The sequence below is a fragment of the Anomaloglossus baeobatrachus genome, chromosome 10 (assembly GCF_048569485.1).
Source record: "Anomaloglossus baeobatrachus isolate aAnoBae1 chromosome 10, aAnoBae1.hap1, whole genome shotgun sequence".
NCBI lineage: Eukaryota > Metazoa > Chordata > Amphibia > Anura > Aromobatidae > Anomaloglossus > Anomaloglossus baeobatrachus.
In genome coordinates this window covers 192,369,243-192,390,724 of record NC_134362.1, presented here as the reverse complement: position 1 = coordinate 192,390,724, position 21,482 = coordinate 192,369,243, and the positions used below count along the sequence as shown (strand labels likewise).

The 21,482-nt window shown below is 46.6% G+C and overlaps 1 protein-coding gene across 2 annotated transcripts in view; it reads right to left on the bottom strand.

Annotated features, from left to right (window-relative positions):
• PLCG2 (phospholipase C gamma 2) overlaps positions 1 to 11,470 on the bottom strand; it is a 187,625-nt gene extending 176,155 nt beyond the window's left edge. For both annotated transcript variants that reach the window (XM_075326077.1, XM_075326078.1), the window contains exon 1: positions 11,195 to 11,470. The gene's annotated coding sequence lies outside the window, so the exon portion shown is untranslated. The remainder of the gene's footprint in view (positions 1 to 11,194) is intronic.
• Between the last annotated feature and the right edge of the window lie 10,012 nt (positions 11,471 to 21,482).

The following is a 21,482-nucleotide window of genomic DNA, read 5'->3' as shown; positions in this document are numbered from 1 at the left end:
AGGAAACCTATCTCTAGGGAAGGGAAAGATGGTGACCCCTGATTAAACCTTCCAGTGGCACCTGGCTCCTCTGATATTCCTAGATAGGTTCTGCGCCAAGCAGGATACCTAGACCCTCAAAAAGTAGAGGAGAAAAAAGGTGAAACCTGTCTCTAGGGAAGGGAAAGATGGTGACTCCCTGATAAAGCCTTCCGCTGGCACCTGGCTCCCCTGACATTCCTAGATAGGTTCTGCACCTCTGCTTTGAGCAGGATACCTAGACACTGAAAAAGGAGAGGAGAAAAAAGGGGAACCCTGTTTCTAGGGAAGGGAAAGATGGTGACCCCCTGATAAAGCCTTCTGCTGGACCCTGGCTTCCCTGATATCCCTAGATAGATTCCACATCTATGTGCCAAGCAGGATACCTAGACCCTGGCTGACCCTGAAAAAAGAGAGGGGAAAAAAGGGGAAACCTATCTCTAGGAAAGGGAAAGATGGTGACCCCCTGATAAAACCTTCCGTTGGCCCCTGGCTCCTTTGATATCCCTAGATAGGTTTCCCCTTTTTTTCTCCTCTCCTTTTAGGCATGGAACCTATCTAGTGTGATCAGGGGAGTCAAGGGCCAGCAGAAAGTTTTATCAGGGGGTCACCATCTTTCCCTTCCCTAGAGATAGGTTTCCCCCTTTTTTTCCTCTCCTTTCAGGTGTGGAACCTATCTCTAGGGAAGGGAAAGATGGTGACCCCCTCATAAAACGTCCTGCTGGCCCTTGACTCCCCTGATCACACTAGATAGGTTCCACACCTATGCGCCGCGCAGGATACGTAGACCTTGACTGAACCTGAAAAAAGGACAAGAGAAAAAAGGGTAAACCTGTCTCTAGGGAAGGGAAAGATGGTGACCCCAATAAAACCTTCTGCTGGCCACTTACTCCCCTGACCCACCTTAGATAGGTTCCACACCTATGAGCCGAGCAGGATACCTGACCTTGACTGAATCTGAAAAAGGAGAGGAGAAAAAAGGGTAAACCTGTCTCTAGGGAAGGGAAAGATGGTGACCCCCTGATAAAGCCTTCTGCTGGCCCCTTACTCCCTTGACCACTCTAGATAGGTTCTACACCTATGCGCCGAGCAGGATACCTGACCTTGACTGACCCTGAAAAAGGAGAGGAGAAAAAAAAGGTAAGGGTATGTGCACACAGGGCTTTATTGGTCAGATTTTGCGGCGTTTTTTAGCTGCAGGTTTTATGCAAATCCATGCTAATAAAAAGCTGCTTTTTACAGTCCCAGCAAAGTCTATGAGATTTCTGAAATCTCATGCACACACACAAACACCTGCAGATTTTTTTCCTGACTGTTTTGTCAAATACCTGCGTTTTTGCTGCAGATTTCAAAAAATGAGCATGGCAAGTGTTTGTAGTGTTTTTGCAATGTTTTTTCATTGATACAACCTATTTTGTAAAAAAAAAAACGCACCAAAAATGCACTAAAAATGCCACTAAAAACCGCACCAAAAAGGCACCAAAAATGCACCAAACTCAAAGGAGATTTCCTGCCACAAGATCAGGTTTTGGTCAGGTTATTGGTCTGCAAAAACGCCCTGTGTGAACATAGCCTAAACCTGTTTCTAGGGAAGGGAAAGATGGTGACCCCTGATAAAACCTTCTGCTGGACCCTGGCTCCCCTGACGTCCATAGATGTATCCTGCTCAGCGCAGAATCTCTGGCCTTGGCTGAGCCTGAACTTTGCCCTAGATAATGAACGGATGGGATGAGCACTAGTCAACCCCTAAAGAACACATAGGGAAAACAAACAGGAGAAGCAAACAAAGAACTTATCTCCAAGATGATAGCACCATACAACAGCGTTTCTCCAGGTGATTACAAGCAGACTGCTTGCACTCAAGACCATATAGAAACTTAACTGGTCAGTCCGACCATTGAGGTCCGTAAATGGACCATGCAATACGCCCATCTGAATGTGGACTTATCCAAAAAGGCAGAAAACGCAACATAGCCCTAATTTTCACAATGTTGACCGAGAGAAGCAAATATAACTAAAAAGACTGAATCGCGTGGGTAGAACAGGATGAGTCAACGACCTATATTTACTACTGGTTTGTGACTTTAGGTGGAAATGCTGGTCTCGTGTCCTTTTCCTGATAAGTGACTACATCGTCGCCTGACGTTTCATGGCCTTTCGTTTTCAGTCTACGCGGTTTCGATCTCCTTTATTGGACGGATATCTTGTGACGATATTACCAAAATCATGGAATCTCAACAGCTGCCTTCATCCTCTGCTGTGCGTCCTAAGAGGTTCTGTAGCAGCTGCACTTTCCAGCAGTCTCCTCTTCTGGAGCCCTGTTGTCTGCACCCCCAGGGTGGAGCATTTTGATGTCATGCACTCTCATGCGTTAGTAGGCACTCAATTAACTCAGTCTCGTATGTCATTTCTAACCACATCGCTGTAGTAGGTCACGACGGTGTGATCAGCGGCGGAGTTACACAATGGTTGCTCAAAACAGCTACGTCTGGTTACAAAAGCTTAGCTCCACTTTTAAGCTGGTGTATATTACTGAAAAATTAATCTCCTCCAGGAATGGACAAGAGGTCGCGCATGCGCCAAACTTTCCTTCCACTTCTATTTGCATGCTGAAAATTAACAAGCATGCTCGGCTTATTCAGAATGGCTGTTGTATAAAGCAGAAGCCCACCACAATCTCCATAGGAAGACAGTACAGGTAGAGCGCAGAGCAAATAATAAAGTGTGAACAAGCTCATAAATACTCCTCTGCGCTCATCAGCCTGTATTAACGTGCTGTAGATGCCGACTTACTCACCACCGCAGCTGGGTCGCATCATCCCCTTTACTCTCCAGACCATCCACGTGTGCTGCTGTCGCCTTCCCCTCTCGAGCCCTGTACATGCCTCACTGGGCTCACGGGAGGACATCAACGACGTCTTAAAGGGCTGGCACCCTATTTCCAGGAAATGCCTATGGCTGAAAGGCACTGTGTATTTAAGGCACCCTCCCACTAGGGGAGGTGCCTGCACAATGCCTCTAGTTAGTCAGTCTACTGCCTAGCTAGTTGTCAGATCCTGAGCTCCTGTCCTGTTATCCCGATGTCCATCTCCAGTACCTGCCTTCCCATATCTGTCTATCCCTGCCATGCCCACCTGTCTAGCCTGTTTGTCACCCCACCTGTACCCGTCTATTACTGAGTCAGTCACTTGTCTTGGGGGTCAGCTGCAACAGTCCCGGTCACTGCCCTGGAAGTGGTATCTGGTGTCTGCCTCGTGGTGGGCAATTAGTAAAGTTGCTCCCTGTAAAGGGTAAGCCCGGGTCCCCCCTGTGGTCCACTGGGTCCAATAATCCAGCTCGCTGCACCTACACCGTCCGCGAGCATTACATGTGCCAATAAATGAGCCAACTGGATAGTTCATGCTGTTGATCAAAGCAGTTATCTATATGGAAAACCTGCCCTAAATATTAGGTACGTAGCATTCGGTATGCATATAATAGATAAATAGGTCATATATTGGAAAAAAAACACGAAACACGCGTCAGGGTTGGGGCTATTCCAGCAGGAGAGGTCTCCCTGATCATATGGGTATCTAAATTCTTTTTTTAACCCTATGCACATGTTACTTTACCTATGTGCAATAGATTGCACTAAATGCCGGCCATATGGGTATGTGTTTATAGTAAGTCAGTGCTCATTTATGGACAGAAATCAGTCCATGTAAATGGCCTGGTAACAAATAGCATATACCACCTGATAGTCTTATTTTTTTTTTGCAGTGGTGAACTGTATTGGAAAGTACAGCAGGTAATACTGGTATAATAAGATATACCGGTCTGGGGAAACGCCTTGAATCAGGCCCAAAGAGGGGTTTTAATGACTATTTGTTCATTTTAGTCCTTCAGACGTTTTTAGCTATGTGCACACGCTTGTCATAACAAAATGTAACAAAAGCAAAAATGTAAAAATTCCAGAAATTTTACCAATTTTTCTTCCTTCATGACATTTATCAGCCCCGTACTGCTGAAAGTTTACCGAAATATGTTGCAGAAGCTACACTTGCACAAAAGGAATCCATAGCCACAGACGTAAGAAATGATTGCACATGACGGACTGTACGTTCTCCAGAGTGGTGGTCTCTTCTGGTCTTCCGAATTAAGGTGATGAAACGTATCTGGTCCGTAGACGAATGAATAATTAGTTTATGAACTACGATTATTGGAAAACCATTAACAAAACTTGCCAAATTTTTTGGGGGCCGATTGGAATGAATGGGTTGTCCCATCTGAACAATCCTTCTAGAAACCTAATGGGCTTTATTCTAAGTAATCCATGTGGATAATGATTTAGCCAACAGTATCCATCCAGGGCGGGAGTGGCTTCGTGATTATGTTGCCCCTGATGAAGTGTAGTGAAACATGGCGCTTGTTGCTGACCTGGTGTTTCGCAGGCTTCAACAAGTATTTGCAGTAAAAGGGTCTCCTGACAAAGTCTATAAGTCTGTACTGTTCCAAGATGCCATCCACAGACTTGAGTGTGCTATACCATGGCTCTTCATACATAACTTTACTGTTCAAGGTTCTGTCTGCATACTCAACTCTACTATACCAAGGAGCCCATCTACGAACATGATTCTACCATTTTAACGTGCTATTCACACACAGATCTTCTAGACCAAGGTGACTGTGCATAAATGGGTCTAATTTTTCAAGGTGATGTCCACACACCCATCTCTGCTGTACCAAGGTACCTGACTACATACACAGTTCTGCTACATCAAGGTGCCTTTACGTATATCTAGCTCCACAGCATATCCAGGTATTGACTTGCTAATTTGGCTCCCTGTTCCACATGCTATCCAGTTGACCTGGTCCACTGTATTTCTTCACCAATATCTTGATCCAAGCTGTCCAACCAGAGCTATGGCTTACTAAATACACCTCACCACATGAACCATAACCGCACCCACTCAGATGGGCACACTAGAGCATTAGCTGCTCTCTGGTCTTGCTTAACAAGAGGTCTTAAACAGAAAAACCCACTCTATGAAATCCATATGCCTTAATAGGATGACCCCAAAAAGACTTGATAGAGGAAAATCCCATAGTCTTTGAGATATTGTCCCACAAAAATATTACGTTTTTGGCCCTTGGAAATATTCATTACTATTATTATTTAAGGCCTTTAGCTTCCTCTCCAGCCATGGTGACTTGATGGATGAACGCTGTGTAGGAAGATCGATCTTGTGCAGCCTAGATGGTCCACTTGGCTCTCCTAGGCCTACATAGGTCCACCAGGGTCTTCTCAGCCTAGATAGGCCCAGCCTAGATAGGTCCACCAGGCTCTTCTCAGCCTAGATAGGCCCGCCAGAGTTTTTTCCACCGTTCTCTCGATAATATCAATCCATTGGGTTGCTGGTCTTCCTCTTTGCCTTGTTCCTTCTATTTTTCCAACCACGATGTCCTTCTACAGTGATTATTCTCTTTGTATGATGTGTCCAATATATCCAAGTAGTAGCTTGGTGATCTTTGCTTTGAGTGACATGTCTGGCTTGATTTGTTCCAAAAATTGATTTGTTTGTTCTTCTTGCCATCCATGGTATTGATAATTTCCTTCTCCAGCACCATATTTTGAAAGCATTGATTCTTCCTCTGTCTTGTTCTATTATCATCCAGGTTTCGCATCCATATGTGACCACAGAAAAGACCAGACAATGTACGAGCCGAGACCAGAAAATGTATATGCCGAGACCAGACTACCGTATGTACGAGCCGAGGCCAGATTATGTACGAGCCGAGAGCAGACTATGTACGAGCTAAGATCAGATTATGTACGAGCCGAGACCAGACTATGTACAATCTAAGACCAGACTACGTATGAGCCGAGACCAGACTATGTACGAACCGTGTCTTCGTCATCACTGAAATGTTCCTTGATTTGACGGCCTTGTCAAGTGACTTCACTGTTGATTTTCCCATAGCTACTTTCCTATTGACTTCTGGTGTCATCACTGCATTTTGAGTGATCATTGATCCGAGTAGATTGAAGTCCTTTACAACTTCCAGTTTGTCGCCATCCATTTCAGATGTGTCCCAGTCGTACCTGGCAGTAGTCAACATCTTTGTCTTTGTACTGAGTAGAAGCCCCATGTATGAGCTTTCCATCTTGACCTCCATAAGTCCTTCATTCCATCTACACTTGTTGCTATCAATATTGTATCGTCTGTGTATTTAAGATTGTTGACGATTTGCCCATCAATTTTGATTCTTTCTTCTTTTCGGCAAGTCAAGCCTTCCTGAAAATAGCTTCTTCATATAAATTGAAGAGATAGGGTGCCGCTTTGTCTGACACCTCGCTCTACTTTGACCCATGCCGCATCACCATGTTCCGTTGGGGCTGTTGCTTCTTGGTCGATGTAAATGTAGTGCCCATGAAACCATCAGGGTGCTACAAGGTTCTGCATTCCCACAAGGATGCAGGGCCTACCCCCTTAGGGACCCAGAACCCCTGTGCCGGTACCAACAAAAGCCCAGGTAATCCCAGTTTTTCCCAGTTTTTCCCCAACAATCCCCCATACAATGGTATCAAGCTAGGGTTGGACCAATGGATGGCTGCCTAGAGGTGGAGCCAATCCAGTCCACTAGTTGACCAGGTGGGAGGGGCAGACTGTGGAGAGTAGTCAGTGAGTTGACAGCAGTAGGAGAGTGAAGGTGGAAGCGAAGCGACGTCCTGACTCAAGTTGATGGTGACCTGGTACCTAGGAGAAGTGGTTGCCGGTAGAGTACTCCTGGAACTATGCACCGACTGGGTACAGGACCCTAAGACAGGAAAGAGCTCCAGGCTGACCTGTTAACACCTGCACAGCAAGGGGACCATCAAGGACCTTGCTGACCCTAAAGAATCCGAAAGCTCAGTAACAAAGGGAGAACTGGGGACAGGACCAGAGACTTCAACCCCACAGGGTTCACGCTACCGTCAGGCAGACAGAAGTGGACAAACCACAGAACGGGGACCCCCAGTTGTTCTATACCTCGGGGACCCACTTACCAGAGACAGGTGCAGGGGAAGAAGGTACCAGAGAACCAAACTGGCACTGGGACGAAGGGGACCTGGAGGCGAAACCAGCCAGCCTCGGGCAACCAGTCAACATCTACCAGCAGTGAGTAAACCAGTTGCACTGAACACCTGTGTGGACTACCTTCTTCCGACGCCCATTGCACCATACACCCTCTGGGGCAAAACACTACTTGCAGAGGGTCTACCATTCTAGCTGCCAATACCACCAGCCCCAGTAGAGACATTCTGCAGCAGCGGCTCCCTACACTTAGCCGTAAAACCGCAAGTGGCGTCACATGTGAACATTATCTTATTCTCCCTGTAAATATCCCCATTACAAAAAGGGCCCAGGGCACGGAACCGGGTAACGGCCACCACCGTGACTTCCCCAAAACCTGTATCCCATAATCCCTGGGTGCTACATGAAGGTTCCTGATGAGGCTGAGCAGATGGTTCAGCACAATCAGATCCTTTATGGTTTCTGGTGATCAACACAGTCAAAGGAAGCGGAACTAGATCTCCTTGTTATATTATTTGACCTTCTCCATTATCCATCTAATGTTAGCCATTACATCTCTTGTTCCTCAGCCTTTTCTGGTTCCTGCTTGTTCCTCTGGTGGCTCTTTGTCAGGCTGTAGCCGTCTCTGTAGGAACTTCAGTAGTATTTTGCTGGCATGAGGTGTTCAGGATAATCCAAATCCTAAAACAATTCTCGAATCGGACGGACATGAAGCTTTTATTCTGAAGCATTACCGTTATATCGGAGTCTTGGAACAAGATGTGACGTGATCGCCTGACATTGACCCAATTGTGGTCCAGCAATGTCCATTTCTTCTATCATGGCAAAACCAGTTGGACGTGGTGATCTGTGCTCATTTTAGGAGATTCTTTTTCCTCATTTTGTAAGAATTTATTTTTCCTCTTTTTACCAATGTCTTGAAGAACAAGAATGTTCCTTACAGGAAGCAGAAGAGGGTTGTGCTAATCAAGACAGAACAGAAATTGTGTAAGGCCGAAGTATTGTGCAGTATCCAAGACAGAATGATGGTCTGTACACACGACGTCTTCCAGACCCCGGCCTTACCCGCTGAGTGAGTCCTTCATGAAAATCCTGGCGACTGTTTCCCTTAAGACGACCGCAACTTGTAAAATGTGTAATTTTTGGGGTCTCCAAGTCCAAATGGGATGGTCCTAGTGACACAACCTGTATAAAGCCTCCATCCGCTTACAACCATAGGGTATGCATCCACAATAGGAGTTTCCAGCAGTCATTTCTGCACCAAAAACAGGAAAAACACTGCGTAAAATTTGCTCATTTTTGCATTATTTTTTAATGCGGTTTTTTCCCAATCATTTGAATGGCTGAAAAATGCTACAAAACTGAAAAATTTGACATATTGCTGCAAATTTGCAAGGAAATAATAAGCATCACGTGCATGAGAGTCCAGAAATCTCATTCAATTTGCAAGTACTGTATAGTAAAATGCTGGGGTGTTTTATGCGTAAAAAAAAAAAAAAAAAAAAAAAAAAGACACAGTGAAAACGCAACCTGACGTTCACCATATATAGATAGTTATAGCGTGTATTTTTGGACCTGTAGAAGCACTGTTTTTGTGTGAAACTACCATCATCGACACTTGTCCTGCATCATTCCAATCCTTCTTTTTTGACACCCTTAATTTCACTATATACAAATAGTTGTAGAGTGTATTTTTGGACCTGCAGAAGCACAGATTTTGCTCGAAAAGGCAGTCATCCACAACTGTCGCGCACCTAGCCTCCAAGTGTTTGTAATATCGCATGCACGACGGGGGCGAGTGCTTTTGCGTACGATATCGCTAGCAATTGCTAGAAATATCGTAGCGTGTAAAGCCAGCTTAAATTTCACTATAATACAAATAGTTATAGCGTGATATTTTTGGACCTGCGGAAGCACAGTTTTTGCGTGAAACGGCCGTCGTCCACACATATCGCGCACCTACCCTCCCTTGTTTGTAATGTGACGTGAAGAAATAAAAGATCTGATCTGCATCGGTGAGTGCCATCATTTCAATAGTTATTTTCAGACACCCTTTAAGTTCACTATATACATATAGTTATAGCGTCCATTTTTGGACCTGCAGAAGCACAGTTTTTGTGCGAAACAGTAATCGTCAACACGTGTCCTGCATCATTTAAATCCTTCTTTTTGGACACCCTTAATTTCCCCATTCAAATAGTTATAGCATGTATTTTTGGACCTGCAGAAACACAGGTTTTGCACGAAACAGCCGTCGTCCACTCGTGTCCTGCACCCTACCCTCCCGTGTTTGTAATGTGATGTGAAGAAATAAAATATCTGATCTGCATAGGGTAGTGCCATCAATTTCAGTACTTCTTTTTGGACAACCCTAATTTTACTATATGCAAATAGTTATAGGGGGTATTTTTGGACCTATAGAAGCACAGGTTTTGCGCAAAACGGCCATAGTCTACACTTGTCCTGCATCATTTAACACTAGAACTACTGAGGTAGTCATTTTGACTACTTTGCACTATGTATTTCTATATAGGTGTCACGAGTCCAGTAGTTCTAGTGTTAAATCCTTCTTTTTGGACATGCTTAATTTCACTATATACAGTGTGTATTTTTGGACCTGCAGAAGCACAGTTTTTGCGCAAAATGGCCACCGTCTACACTTGACATGCATCATTTCAATCCTTCCTTTTGGACACACTTAATTTAACTATATACAAATAGTTATAGGGGGTATTTTTGGACCTGTAGAAGCACACATTTTGCAAGAAACGTCCATCGTCTACACTAGTCCTGCATCATTTAAATCTTTCTTTTTGGACACCCTTAATTTCACCATATACAAATAGTTATAGCGTGTATTTTTGGACCTGCAGAAACACAGGTTTTGAGCGAAACAGCAATCGTCAACACGTGTCCTGTATCATTTCAATACTTCTTTTTTGACACACTTAATTTTACTATATACAAATTGTTACAGCATGTATTTTTGGACCTGCAGAAACACAGGTTTTGCACGAAACAACCGTCGTCCACTCGTGTCCTGCACCTACCCTCCCGTGTTTGTAATGTGATGTGAAGAAATAAAATATCTGATCTGCATTGGGGAGTGCCATCAATTTCAGTACTTCTTTTTGGAGAATCCTAATTTTACTATATACAAATAGTTATAGGGGGTATTTTTGGACCTGTAGAAGCACCTTTTTTGCGTGAAACGGCCATCGTTTACATTTGTCCTGCATCATTTAAATCCTTCTTTTTTGACACGCTTAATTTCACTATATACAAATAGTTACAGCGTGTATTTTTGGAGCTGCAGAAGCACAGGTTTTGCACGAAACGGCCATCGTCTACTCGTGTCCTGCACCCTACCCTCCCGTGTTTGTAATGTGATGTGAAGAAATAAAATATCTGATCTGCATTGGGGAGTGCCATCAATTTCAGTACTTCTTTTTGGACACCCCTAATTTTACTATATACAAATAGTTATAGGGGGTATTTTTGGACCTGTAGAAGCACCGTTTTTGCGTGAAACGGCCATCGTCTACATTTGTCCTGCATCTTTTCCATCCTTCCTTCTGGACACCCTTAATTTCACTATATACTAATACTTATAGTGTATGTTTTTTGACATTTCACCTCCAATATCCCTATAATGTCGGGGGAAACAAGGATAAGGCATGTAAAATTTCACTGTTAATCCTATTGTGCCTGGGGGAGATGAGCTGCCACCAGAAATGTAAGTCAGCAGCTATCTTTCCTCTCTACTTTCAGAACACATGCACACTCTGCCGAACTGAGCATGCATATGCATGACAGTGGGTTCGATAGAAAACCATAGGCGACAACTTGGTAGGTACGTAACAGCGTTTATGGTCGCACAGAGGTTGTCAGTCACACTCCTGCTTGGAAATTTGCCTCGATCTACATCCAGGCTTTCATTTTGCAGATTTCTCCATAAGTGGGAGCTGTCATGGCAGTAATGTCGCCCAGGTTTCCCAGAAATAATAGAAGAAGGTGACTCCGAGGACTCGTATGTGTGACCGTCAGAACAAATTCCAGCGCTTCTACCCCATGTAGATCATTTACAGTTTGCTATGCGAGGGACTGGCGCAGTCACTTACTTGGGTGCCGTCTGTGCAGGTGTCGCTCCCGACCGGTGTCATCTCTGTCCCAGGAGATCCGTTGTCCCCTCTTCTTCTGCCGTCAGATCTCTTCTTCCTTATTCCACATTGCCCGGAGAAAAGAATAAAACTCACTACAAAAAAAAAAAAAGTTGGAGACAAAGTTTCTGAAAAGTTTCACAAAAGTTTCTGGCTGCCCAGAAGCAACGGAGGAGCTGTGTGCAATACAAGGAAGTTTTGCAGCGGCCGTCATCCAGCCTGAATATACCCAACACAGTCCTTCCTGTTTTTATCTATATACACATGTGTGGTGTGACGCAACTACTGAATATGTAATGAGCTCTTAAAGGGGCAGTAACACAAAACTTCCAAGATATTTGCATAGATATAATCTAGTAAGACAAGTTTTTCACATCAGTTTTTCCCGTTATTTGAATGCATTATCTGCAGATGAATCTAATGTGTAATTTAGGATCAAAGAGTTATCTAGATGCACAGAAAATATATAGTATGTACACCCGTCAGTCATAACGTTAAAACCTTGTGCAGACAAATAAACGGCTCTGACCCAAGTCCACAAGACAATTACCGTATTAGAAATTTGCTCTACATTATTGGACCAAATGGGCTGGGATTCCATCACTTGGGCCCTGATAACCCTGCATTTGCTTGTGGTGGTTGTTGACTTTTTATCAGTACTAGCCATTGCACACTAAGAACACGCCAGAAGACCAGGCCCATCATATATGGAACACAGAATCAGATCAACCATATACTGAGAACATCCTACAAGACCAAACATGTATTGGGAACATCCCGCAAAAAAACGTCGAACACCGGGAACACTCCACAAGATCTGTTAACCAAGAACAACTCACAAGACCCTACGTATACCGAGAACACCCCACAAGACCCTACGTATACCGAGAACACCTCACAAGACCCTTCGTATATTGAGAACAACCCACAAAACCCTATCTATACCGACAACAACCCACAAGACCCTATGTATACCGAGAACACCCCACAAGACCCTACGTATACCGAGAACACTGCACAAAACCCTATGTATACCGAGAACACCCCACAAGACCCTACGTATACCGAGAACACCCCACAAGACCCTATCTATACCGACAACAACCCACAAGACCCTATCTATACCGAGAACACCCCACAAGACCCAACGTACAGTTAGGTCCAGAAATATTTGGACAGTGACACAATTTTCGCGAGTTGGGCTCTGCATGCCACCACATTGGATTTGAAATGAAACCTCTACAACAGAATTCAAGTGCAGATTGTAACGTTTAATTTGAAGGTTTGAACAAAAATATCTGATAGAAATTGTAGGAATTGTCACATTTCTTTACAAACACTCCACATTTTAGGAGGTCAAAAGTAATTGGACAAATAAACCAAACCCAAACAAAATATTTTTATTTTCAATATTTTGTTGCGAATCCTTTGGAGGCAATCACTGCCTTAAGTCTGGAACCCATGGACATCACCAAACGCTGGGTTTCCTCCTCCTTAATGCTTTGCCAGGCCTTTACAGCCGCAGCCTTCAGGTCTTGCTTGTTTGTGGGTCTTTCCGTCTTAAGTCTGGATTTGAGCAAGTAAAATGCATGCTCAATTGGGTTAAGATCTGGTGATTGACTTGGCCATTGCAGAATGTTCCACTTTTTAGCACTCATGAACTCCTGGGTAGCTTTGGCTGTATGCTTGGGGCCATTGTCCATCTGTACCATGAAGCGCCGTCCGATCAACTTTGCGGCATTTGGCTGAATCTGGGCTGAAAGTATATCCCTGTACACTTCAGAATTCATCCGGCTACTCTTGTCTGCTGTTATGTCATCAATAAACACAAGTGACCCAGTGCCATTGAAAGCCATGCATGCCCATGCCATCACGTTGCCTCCACCATGTTTTACAGAGGATGTGGTGTGCCTTGGATCATGTGCCGTTCCCTTTCTTCTCCAAACTTTTTTCTTCCCATCATTCTGGTACAGGTTGATCTTTGTCTCATCTGTCCATAGAATACTTTTCCAGAACTGAGCTGGCTTCATGAGGTGTTTTTCAGCAAATTTAACTCTGGCCTGTCTATTTTTGGAGTTGATGAATGGTTTGCATCTAGATGTGAACCCTTTGTATTTACTTTCATGGAGTCTTCTCTTTACTGTTGACTTAGAGACAGATACACCTACTTCACTGAGAGTGTTCTGGACTTCAGTTGATGTTGTGAACGGGTTCTTCTTCACCAAAGAAAGTATGCGGCGATCATCCACCACTGTTGTCATCCGTGGACGCCCAGGCCTTTTTGAGTTCCCAAGCTCACCAGTCAATTCCTTTTTTCTCAGAATGTACCCGACTGTTGATTTTGCTACTCCAAGCATGTCTGCTATCTCTCTGATGGATTTTTTCTTTTTTTTCAGCCTCAGGATGTTCTGCTTCACCTCAATTGAGAGTTTCTTAGACCGCATGTTGTCTGGTCACAGCAACAGCTTCCAAATGCAAAACCACACACCTGTAATCAACCCCAGACCTTTTAACTACTTCATTGATTACAGGTTAACGAGGGAGACGCCTTCAGAGTTAATTGCAGCCCTTAGAGTCCCTTGTCCAATTACTTTTGGTCCCTTGAAAAAGAGGAGGGTATGCATTACAGAGCTATGATTCCTAAACCCTTTCTCCGATTTGGATGTGAAAACTCTCATATTGCAGCTGGGAGTGTGCACTTTCAGCCCATATTATATATAGAATTGTATTTCTGAACATGTGTTTGTAAACAGCTAAAATAAAAAAACTTGTGTCACTGTCCAAATATTTCTGGACCTAACTGTATACCGAGAACACTCCACAAAACCCTATGTATACCGAGAACACCCCACAAGACCCTACGTATACCGAGGACACCTTACAAGACCCTACGTATACCGAGAACACCTCACAAGACCCTACATATACTGAGAACACCCCACAAGACCCTACGTATAACGAGAACACCCCATAAGACACTACGTATACTAAGAACAATTCACAAGACCCTATGTATACTGAGAACACCTTACAAGACCCTACATATACCGAGAACACCTCACAAGACCCTACGTATACCGAGAACACCTCACAAGACCCTTCACATACCGAGAACACCTCACAAGACCCTACATATACCGAGAACACCCCACAAGATCTACCATACATCGAGAACACCTCATAAGACCCACCGTTCATCGGAAACCTCCAACAAGCTGTGCCGCATACCGGAAACATCCCACAATATCTGCTGTATACCGGGAACATCCCAAAAGACCTGTCGTATACCAGGAACATCCGACAAGACCTGACATATACCGGGATCATCACACAAGATTTCCTGTTGTCTGGAAAGAAGCCAGAGGACCCGCCGTATACCAGAAATACCCCTCAAGATCTGATGTAGTCCGGGAACACCCCAAACGACGTGCTGTATACCACCATCATCCCACAAGACCCACCATGTACATCTCACAATGTCTGCCATGCACCTACTGTAGACATCCCACAAGACCTGTCATATACCAGAATATCCCACAAGACCTGCCGTATACACCAGAACATCTTACAAGACCTACCGTATAGCAGGAACATCTCACAAGACCTACTGTATACCAGGAACATTTCACAAGACCTACCGTATACCAGGAACACCTCACAAGACCTACTGTATTCCAGGAACATCTCACACAACCTACTGTATACCAGTAGCATCTCACAAGACCTACCGTATACCAGGAACACCCCACAAGACTTGCCGTATACTGGGAACACCCCACAAGACCTGCTGCATACTGAAAACACCCCTTATGACATGCCGCATACCGGGAACACCCTACAAAACCTGCTATATACCGGGAACGTCCCACAAGAGCCACAGTATACCGGCAAAACCCTACAAGACCCATAGTATTTGGGGAATATCCCACAAGATCCGTCATATACACATAACATTCCGCAAGACCTGGCGTATACCGGGAACACTCCATAATACCTTCTGTATACCAGTAACACCTCATATGATCTACCGTATACCAGGAACAACCCACAAGATATGCCGCGCACTGGAAACACCCCTTATGATCTGTCACACACCAAGAGCACCCCACGAGACCCTCCGTATACCGGGAACACTCCACAAGACCCGCCGTATACCGGGAACACCCCACAAGATTCGTCATATACTGGGAACACCCCACAAGACCCATCATATACCGGGAACACCCCACAAGACTCGTCATATACTGGGAATGTAGCGCCCCTGAACCCATCAGGGCACTACAAGGTACTGCATCCTGTCCAAGATGCAGGGCCTACCCCCAGGGACCTGGAAGATCAGTGCCGGTAACTGCAAAACACATTATAATCCCAGTTTACCCCCCATCCCCACAGACTGGTGACAGACTAGAATTGGACCCAATAGATGGCCACCCAGGGGTGGAGCTGATCCAGTCCACTAGACAACAAGAAGGTGGGAGGGGACAACAGACAGAGTTAGTAAGTGGAAGTGAGAGGAGACAAACGTAACTGCTCTGACACGGGAGTGTAACGGAGACCTGAGGGCCCAGGCGTGTGGTTGCTGGTGGAGTACGGTGGAGTACTCCCGGAACCATAGCACCAAAGCCCTAGGTCTGGCAAATGCTCCAGGCAGACCTGATAAAAATTTGCACAGTGAAGGGACCATCCAGGACCTCACTGACCTTAGAAGTCCGGGGACACCAGCAGTAATGGGAGATTCAGGGAACGGAACACCGACCCTACAGGGTTCACACTGCCGCCGTATGGACCAGAGACTGAGAGACAAACAGGAAAGGACCCCAAGACGCTCCAAGCCACGGGTACCCACCAACTTGAGGAAGGTGCAGGGGAAAGAAGCAACCAGGTCACCAACCAGCACTGGGACTCAGGGGACCAGAGGTGAATACCTGCCTTCATCCGGCTAACAGTTACCATCTGCTGTGAGTAAAGAGAACCAGTTACACAGCGATCCCTTGTGTGGCCTACCTTCTTTCTGTGCCTAACTCCATCACCTAACCCCCTGAGGCCCAGGCCCGACTTGCGGAGGGCCCAAGATCTAGGCTGTCATCACATCAGCCGCAGTGGAAAGACTGTGCAGCGGCGGTTCCATCACCATAACCGTAACCCGCAAGTGGCGTCACAACATAAACTTTATTAACTAGTCCCCTGTATATAAGCCCCTTTTTAAAGCGACTCCCAGGGTCATGGAATCGGGCAACGGCCACCTAGTGACACATCCCAGTAGTACACTGCCCGGGACCGAGTACCCCATAGCCCTGGGCGGCACAGGAACTCCCCACAAGAGCCGCCGTGTACTGGGAATACCCCACAAGACATGCCACGTACTGGGAACACCCCTTATGACCCGTCATACTTTGGGAACACCCCACAAGACCCACCATATACTGGGAGCACCCCACAAAACCTGTCATATACCAGAAAGACCCCTCAGGACCCTCCTGTATACACAGAACACCCCACAAGACCTTCCTGATTTGGTCAGAGTTGCCCAGATCTTTATGCTTGCCCATATTTCCTGCTTCCAATACATCATCTACAAGAACTGACTAACGCTTTGTTTCTGTATAACAAGATAATCCACGGTATTTACTTTGACTCATTCTGGAATTGACCGGGGTCCAACCTGCAACTCAGCCCCAGTAAGATAATTGAAGCTCAGAGCAGGATACTGGGCGCAGCCGCATTTCTGGAAGCAACGCTGGATCTCAGCACTCCAGCAAGTATTGTAGCCCCTTAGTATTTCTGGGGTTAAAACAACTAATGCTTACCGTTAGTGACATTTTTCCTCTGTGCAGAGCATCTTGCACACAGGTGATGCTCAGCCGCGCCTTCTTGAACTACAGAGCCGGCAGTCACATTATTCCTCTGTGCAGAGCATCTTGAGGATTCTCTGCTGTGTTTCTTTGAGCACTAGCTGGAAGGTTGTTTGACAGCACAGGTCCATGCAGGTTCTGGGAGGTGCCTTTACTCAGGTGTTCCACCTTCCTGGTAATTGCTCTGCTTCATTACTGAGCATGCTCTCCCAGAACCTCGCCAGTCTTACTCTCTGGTTCTGCAGTTGTGCTCTTGGCTTGTGTTTGTGCTTATGTTCTGATCTAAGGGGTACTTTGCACGTTGCGACATCGCTACTGCGATATCGTCGGGGTCAAATCGAAAGTGACGCACATCCGGCGTCGGTAACGACGTCACAACGTGTAAAGCCTAGAAGCACCGATAAACGATCGCAAAAGCGCCGTGAATCGGTGATCTGTGTAGTGTCGGACATTTTCATAATGTCGGACCAATAGGAGATACGATGATGTTCCTCGTTCCTGCGGCAGCACACATCGCTGTGTGTGAAGCCGCAGGAGCGAGGAACATCTGCTTACCTGCCTCCACCGGATATGCGGAAGGAAGGAGGTGTTAACGTGCCGCTCATCTCCGCCCCTCCGCTTCTATTGGACGGCTGCCGTGTGACGTCGCTGTGACGCCGCATGACACACCCCCTTAGGGAGGAGGCGGGTCGCCGGCCAGAGCAACGTCGCAGGGCAGGTAAGTGCGTGTGAAGCTGCCATAGCGATAATGTTCGCTACGGCAGCTATCACAAGATATCGCATGTGCGACGGGGGCGGGTACTATCGCGCTCGGCATTGCTAGCATCGGCTAGCGATGTCACAGCGTGCAAAGTACCCCTAACTTTCTTGACACCGAACTGTCAATTGACTCCTCTCTGCCTGCTCCCTGTTCTTGAGGCAAAAGGCCTTTGACCTGTGAAAATAAAGGGGAGAAATTTAATAACATCATCTGGACTCCTGTGGTTTGGCGCGGTATTTAAACCTGCTTTTCTCCTGCCATCTGATATATGCTCCCTGTTCTTGTCATTACCTCCTGGCTTTGGACCTTGAACCATTACCTGACCACGTCTCTGCCAAATCCCTGTTCTTCTCGTTATCTCCTGGCTTCTGACCTTGGACCATTACCTGACCATGTCTCTTTCTGCTCCCTGAATCTAATACATTCTCTCCTGGAATTCTGACCCTCGGCCTGTGACCTGACTGAGTTTCTGCTTACTCCCTGTGTCCTGACGTGTCCTCCTGTTTTCTGACCCCGGCTTGTCTGACTACCCTTCGGTTTATACTATCCATAAGTAGTGACAAGCATCCCACATTGGGATCGTATACACATATGTCCATTTTGATTACAGAAGAACGTGCAGTACTTTTTTTCTTTCGTTCTGAAAAACTGACACCAAACAGAAACCATACAGACCCCGTAGTAATCAGTGGTGTCCCTCTGCTTCCTTTTGCACAAGTAATGCAACCGATCTATTTGCAGATGACTTCAGTTTGCAGAATGTGCAGACAGAAAAGTGCAGACAAGTGCAGGGATCCACTGGATTGGCAATTCCTTTCCGCGCTGCAAATCCATTGGATGAGTTTGGAAATAAAAAGCAATGGAAGGAACATTTCTGCACCCCCGATGTATTGCAATGGTGGGTAACTAGCATTCGAGTGCTGGGTTCATGTCACAGTATCAAGAAAGTGAGTTTCTAAATTAAATCTTCGTGGTTTCAGACACCTGTGCAAGAGCATTTGCATCTCACAGTAATAATTGTAGCAGAACATGTGACACAGACGTCTGGGCAGAATCATGTCTCCTATGATGCAAAATGGGGGCACCGAGGGGGGTGCATATTGAAGATTATAGGGATACGTAGTAGGGTTGCAAATTTGAGACCTATCTACATTTTTGCCGAGTCTCTGTGCCCATGTTATTGGGATGCATCATATTTGGCCACCGTGAGAACCCCCATTAATAGTGCATTTAATATGGCATCATAAAAGGGGGCTGTACTCCTGGACCCCAATGTGGAATAGCACTTGCCATCCCCAATGTTTATGACCCCCTCATGGCTTCTTTTCCCCTTTCGTCTCCTTGGATCAGATATTTGCAGATAGTAGGTGATCTCCGTGAATTATTGTGTACAGGTTTTGTGACGATCCGCAGAGCTGTGCCAACATGTTAGATCAGCAGAGCTGTGCAGAGACGCTGCGCCTTCCATCATGACAAGTGCAGGTGCAGCTGCTGTATCCAACGTGTCATATCGTAACAGGAAAAGCTGATTCCAAGCTGCCAGGCAGCGCAATATTGAGACCTGCGTTCTGGCAGAACTCGCTGCCAAATATAGACTCCGATACAGCAAAGGAATTATTGCAGGACTCAGGCTTTGTTTATTTGTTTTACTATTTCAACTGTGTTGTGGCAAGATAACTCAACAAACTACTACTCCAGCCGTACCCTGACTACTACTCCAGGCGTACCCTGACTACTACTCCAGGCGTACCCTGACTACTACTCCAGGCGTACCCTGACTACTACTCCAGGCGTACCCTGACTACTACTCCAGCCGTACCCTGACTACTACTCCAGCCGTACCCTGACTACTACTCCAGGCGTACCCTGACTACTACTCCAGGCGTACCCTGACTACTACTCCAGCCGTACCCTGACTACTACTCCAGGCGTACCCTGACTACTACTCCAGGCGTACCCTGACTACTACTCCAGGCGTACCCTGACTACTACTCCAGGCGTACCCTGACTACTACTCCAGGCGTACCCTGACTACTACTCCAGGCGTACCCTGACTACTACTCCAGCCGTACCCTGACTACTACTCCAGGCGTACCCTGACTACTACTCCAGGCGTACCCTGACTACTACTCCAGGCGTACCCTGACTACTACTCCAGGCGTACCCTGACTACTACTCCAGGCGTACCCTGACTACTACTCCAGGCGTACCCTGACTACTACTCCAGGCGTACCCTGACTACTACTCCAGGCGTACCCTGACTACTACTCCAGGCGTACCCTGACTACTACTCCAGGCGTACCCTGACTACTACTCCAGGCGTACCCTGACTACTACTCCAGGCGTACCCTGACTACTACTCCAGCCGTACCCTGACTACTACTCCAGGCGTACCCTGACTACTACTCCAGGCGTACCCTGACTACTACTCCAGCCGTACCCTGACTACTACTCCAGCCGTACCCTGACTACTACTCCAGGCGTACCCTGACTACTACTCCAGCCGTACCCTGACTACTACTCCAGCCGTACCCTGACTACTACTCCAGGCGTACCCTGACTACTACTCCAGCCGTACCCTGACTACTACTCCAGGCGTACCCTGACTACTACTCCAGGCGTACCCTGACTACTACTCCAGGCGTACCCTGACTACTACTCCAGCCGTACCCTGACTACTACTCCAGCCGTACCCTGACTACTACTCCAGCCGTACCCTGACTACTACTCCAGCCGTACCCTGACTACTACTCCAGGCGTACCCTGACTACTACTCCAGCCGTACCCTGACTACTACTCCAGGCGTACCCTGACTACTACTCCAGGCGTACCCTGACTACTACTCCAGGCGTACCCTGACTACTACTCCAGCCGTACCCTGACTACTACTCCAGCCGTACCCTGACTACTACTCCAGCCGTACCCTGACTACTACTCCAGCCGTACCCTGACTACTACTCCAGCCGTACCCTGACTACTACTCCAGGCGTACCCTGACTACTACTCCAGGCGTACCCTGACTACTACTCCAGCCGTACCCTGACTACTACTCCAGGCGTACCCTGACTACTACTCCAGGCGTACCCTGACTACTACTCCAGGCGTACCCTGACTACTACTCCAGGCGTACCCTGACTACTACTCCAGCCGTACCCTGACTACTACTCCAGCCGTACCCTGACTACTACTCCAGCCGTACCCTGACTACTACTCCAGCCGTACCCTGACTACTACTCCAGCCGTACCCTGACTACTACTCCAGGCGTACCCTGACTACTACTCCAGGCGTACCCTGACTACTACTCCAGCCGTACCCTGACTACTACTCCAGGCGTACCCTGACTACTACTCCAGGCGTACCCTGACTACTACTCCAGGCGTACCCTGACTACTACTCCAGGCGTACCCTGACTACTACTCCAGGCGTACCCTGACTACTACTCCAGCCGTACCCTGACTACTACTCCAGGCGTACCCTGACTACTACTCCAGGCGTACCCTGACTACTACTCCAGGCGTACCCTGACTACTACTCCAGGCGTACCCTGACTACTACTCCAGGCGTACCCTGACTACTACTCCAGGCGTACCCTGACTACTACTCCAGGCGTACCCTGACTACTACTCCAGGCGTACC